The sequence below is a fragment of the Schistocerca americana genome, unplaced genomic scaffold, assembly GCF_021461395.2.
Source record: "Schistocerca americana isolate TAMUIC-IGC-003095 unplaced genomic scaffold, iqSchAmer2.1 HiC_scaffold_1435, whole genome shotgun sequence".
Taxonomy (NCBI): Eukaryota; Metazoa; Arthropoda; class Insecta; order Orthoptera; family Acrididae; genus Schistocerca; species Schistocerca americana.
This window is the reverse complement of record NW_025725518.1, coordinates 5001-10000: the sequence shown is the minus strand read 5'-3', so window position 1 is coordinate 10000 and position 5000 is coordinate 5001. Positions and strand designations below refer to the sequence as shown.

Here is a 5000-nt window from a genome sequence, read left to right as displayed (position 1 = left end):
TATGAAAATACGGCGAAACCACATGCAATACCTCCATCTATGCGAATCTGACAACACTACGTCCGCCATGTCGAGCGCACCGCAAAACATACCGCCATCTGTAGGTCTCCCGCAACATGACCTCCTGCAACGACGATACCGTCATCTATGAGACGCCAAGCCGACTAAGACAGCGATGGGCCCACAGTGCCCTTCTTTCGACCCCACCCCAACGCCAGCGCCTCTGCCGCACGAAGTCGTGGACCGGCAATCACTCCACCTGCACCCGTTCGTGCCCCACCCCAACCGCCCAACTCGCAACTCCAGCGGATGAACGGCGGACTTTGCTCGCACTCGCAATGTGCAATCCACCCCTATAACGTGCGTTTCATGAAGAGTTATGTCCAATATGCGACATTCCCGCTGTCCATATACATGAGCTGCGAGCTGTACCACGTACGAGCTACAGACGCGATCGCGTTGCTCGCTGTACGAATGCAGATGCTCAGCGGCAGCTAGGAGGCGCTCCATCCATGTCGGTACCGGTGAGCGTTGCACTCGCAGTCGCAAAAACGTACGGCAAGTATATTACTCGGAAGAGTCAATGACAGTCCAAGCCCCCCTGCGTGGGAAGAGTCTTCCTAGGCCATGACCCACCGGAAGGGCGCAGCGTCCCCCACCCCAGACATGTGACGTCAGACTATCGGTATTGACGACTAGACTGATTCCTTATAATCATTTGCCATACACCGGTGGAAGCTGCCGAGACGAGTAACTACATAGCGGGCTCGCCGTGTCACTAATGTACAGAGATACAATAGTTTCGACTGGAACCGGATTAAACGTATACACGGCGCTGATTAGTAATAGATAGAGCCATCAGAATACAGATAATGTATAGACCTGTCCGTATACATGCTGAAAGACTCTGCTCACAATCACACGTCAGCCAGACACTCTTATCACGCACTACTCTCTGCCTGTAACAGGCACACAGACAATATGTAAGCACCAGCATGGAACAACACCCAGTGCATCCTCTCTGCCACATTAGACAATCCACACTATCATAACCAGACCGGGAGGTCCACTCGGAAAACAGAATATCCCACCCTTCCGACAACCACCATTGCTCAGCTAAGCCACCAACACCCACACATGTCCCAGACAGGGGTGCACCCAACATCACAATACTGCCTCCTGTCACACCACACAAACAATGGCAGGAATGAAAGACACAGGTCTGCCACAAGCATGGAATCAGAGCGCCGCCTGTTATGAGCCAAAGGTGCACCCTGACGTGGCAAATCAGATGATGCCGCAGTCATTTACTTACGATAATCACAATCAACAAACCGGGCCCCCCCCCCCCCCCAAGTGCCTTAACCTAACCCGTATTGTACCTTAACCTAACCCGTATTGTACCTTAACCTAACCCGTATTGTACCTTAACCTAACCCGTATTGTACCTTAACCTAACCCGTATTGTACCTTAACCTAACCCGTATTGTACCTTAACCTAACCCGTATTGTACCTTAACCTAACCCATATTGTACCTTAACCTAACCCATATTGTACCTTAACCTAACCCATATTGTACCTTAACCTAACCCATATTGTACCTTAACCTAACCCATATTGTACCTTAACCTAACCCATATTGTACCTTAACCTAACCCATATTGTACCTTAACCTAACCCATATTGTACCTTAACCTAACCCATGTTGCGCCTTAACCTAACCCATGTTGCGCCTTAACCTAACCCATGTTGCGCCTTAACCTAACCCATGTTGCGCCTTAACCTAACCCATGTTGCGCCTTAACCTAACCCATGTTGCGCCTTAACCTAACCCATGTTGCGCCTTAACCTAACCCATGTTGCGCCTTAACCTAACCCATGTTGCGCCTTAACCTAACCCATGTTGCGCCTTAACCTAACCCATGTTGCGCCTTAACCTAACCCATGTTGCGCCTTAACCTAACCCATGTTGCGCCTTAACCTAACCTATGTTGCGCCTTAACCTAACCTATGTTGCGCCTTAACCTAACCTATGTTGCGCCTTAACCTAACCTATGTTGCGCCTTAACCTAACCTATGTTGCGCCTTAACCTAACCTATGTTGCGCCTTAACCTAACCTATGTTGCGCCGTAACCTAACCTATGTTGCGCCGTAACCTAACCTATGTTGCGCCGTAACCTAACCTATGTTGCGCCTTAACCTAACCTATGTTGCGCCTTAACCTAACCTATGTTGCGCCTTAACCTAACCTATGTTGCGCCGTAACCTAACCTATGTTGCGCCTTAACCTAACCTATGTTGCGCCTTAACCTAACCTATGTTGCGCCTTAACCTAACCTATGTTGCGCCTTAACCTAACCTATGTTGCGCCTTAACCTAACCTATGTTGCGCCTTAACCTAACCTATGTTGCGCCTTAACCTAACCTATGTTGCGCCTTAACCTAACCTATGTTGCGCCGTAACCTAACCTATGTTGCGCCTTAACCTAACCTATGTTGCGCCTTAACCTAACCTATGTTGCGCCTTAACCTAACCTATGTTGCGCCTTAACCTAACCTATGTTGCGCCTTAACCTAACCTATGTTGCGCCTTAACCTAACCTATGTTGCGCCTTAACCTAACCTATGTTGCGCCTTAACCTAACCTATGTTGCGCCTTAACCCAACACACGTTGGGCCTTAACCCAACACACGTTGGGCCTTAACCCAACACACGTTGGGCCTTAACCCAACACACGTTGGGCCTTAACCCAACACACGTTGGGCCTTAACCCAACACACGTTGGGCCTTAACCCAACACACGTTGGGCCTTAACCCAACACACGTTGGGCCTTAACCCAACACACGTTGGGCCTTAACCCAACACACGTTGGGCCTTAACCCAACACACGTTGGGCCTTAACCCAACACACGTTGGGCCTTAACCCAACACACGTTGGGCCTTAACCCAACACACGTTGGGCCTTAACCCAACACACGTTGGGCCTTAACCCAACACACGTTGGGCCTTAACCCAACACACGTTGGGCCTTAACCCAACACACGTTGGGCCTTAACCCAACACACGTTGGGCCTTAACCTGCTCTGTAATTGTCATACGACGCGTTAAATTAGTGTAGTGTTGCCTAACTGCAACCCCCGCAATATAGTTTGCTACTCGCACTGCCCGGTCCCCAGAGTATCGCTTCATGTTAAACACCTTGCAGCTATACACTGTAATGCGGATGGCGGCAGGACGTACATGCTCAATGCCCTTCGCAGTTGTTCATTGGCATTCGCATGGCGAAGCACAGCCTACGTTGTGGTACGGCTTGTGGCAACTGTCCGCTGATGTTGTACGTCCAAATCACACACTGTACCGCACATTGGTCCTCATGTACTGAATGATACATCGTGGTACATGTGTGACCGTACCACGACTGCGCCAACAACGGCGAACCATACGGTCCAAATATTGTGCACTCAGCTACGTGTCGTCTCCCTATAAGAGCTGGATTGCAGTATGGTATGCCGTGGATGGCGATCAGCATGAGCCGTCTGTTGATGTAGTGGCGCGTGTTGTCAGACGTAGTCGTCTCTTCTCACACACCGTGATAGCATGGTGCACTGCGTTCCACATCTGCGACATGCGACAGAGGCCGGTTGACAGTCGTTCGCGCAATGGACATCGCATACGTACGGGGGCCACCTTCCACGTGTTCGCGAAGCGTGCACATGTTGTTGCGTGTATGTGGGCAGACATAGTGTGTCGTGACACCTGACACAGGCATGCAACAATCGTTGAATTTGCAAATGGCGATGGACGTCTACGTTTGCTGGTGACGTTACGCAAATGAAGAACTGGTAAACCGTTGTGGTGCGGTTGTTCTCGCTAGAGGTGAATCAGTGATGGCGACGATCGGTTGAGCTACCAACCGGTTGTTTCAGCGATACCCACCATGCCCACGAACGTGAATGGCATGTGGGTGTGAAGCGATACGCGGCGGTGGCTGGGTGGGACCGTCCCCGGCCGGTGAGGGGGGGCCTTCCGGCGTGCTGGCCGCGCGGTGCGTGGGCGCACGCGCTACAGCCGGCTGGTGGGGGCGGCCAGTGGCAGGCGCGCCGGCCGACGGAGGCGGCAGGCGGCGCAGCTGCGCGCCGGCGCACCCTGCACGCGGCGCCGTGCGGCCAAAGTAGGTCCTCGCGGGCCCGGTGCGAAGCGCGGTGGACATCTGCAGTGTGCTGGTCCGATTGAGGACTGTGTGCGCTGAGGATGCGCCGCCGCCCGGCGCTCGGCGCCGCGACGCCGTCTGCTGCTCGGTCGCCTCTGCGGTTCTCGCAGGTGGATTGTATCGCAGCTGTGCGGACGTGTTGGCGCGTGCGCTGTGCTGGGAGAGTTCGCTTCGGCACCCAAGTGGGGCTTTTGTCCTTCTGTGGCGCTGGCGTTGGAGCTGCCGGCCACCGTAGGTGGCGCGTGTTGTCTCCCGCCGGCAATGCCACGACAGCACGCTCCCGGGCCTCTGTCGGCAGCGGCAAGCTCAGTTGGGAGCACGGGTGGTCGCACCTAAAGCGTCTACTCGCCAAACTCCGGGCGATTGCGCCTCTCTCGAACCCGACCAAGTACTTAGGACGGCGCTGCGCGCCGCCGGGACCTGAGAGGGTTTCGAGGTGTATTGTGCAGGGGAGCTCAGCCTCCTCCTGTTTGCAGAATAATTGAGCGGACGCTTGCGTGTTCGCGCGGGCCCCCGGGACACACTCCCGGGCGGCCGGCTGCTCAGCTCTAGTTGACGCAGCTCCCTGGTTGATCCTGCCAGTAGTCATATGCTTGTCTCAAAGATTAAGCCATGCATGTCTCAGTACAAGCCGCATTAAGGTGAAACCGCGAATGGCTCATTAAATCAGTTATGGTTCCTTAGATCGTACCCACGTTACTTGGATAACTGTGGTAATTCTAGAGCTAATACATGCAAACAGAGTCCCGACCAGAGATGGAAGGGACGCTTTTATTAGATCAAAAC

General features: G+C 53.3%; 1 non-coding gene across 1 annotated transcript in view; it reads left to right on the top strand.

The window, feature by feature from the left end:
• Positions 1-4776: 4776 nt before the first annotated feature.
• LOC124568065 overlaps positions 4777-5000 on the top strand; it is a 1914-nt gene continuing 1690 nt past the window's right edge. Inside the window, exon 1 of the ribosomal RNA XR_006971116.1 lies at positions 4777-5000. This exon is cut by the window's right edge and continues 1690 nt beyond it. This is a non-coding gene — a ribosomal RNA (small subunit ribosomal RNA).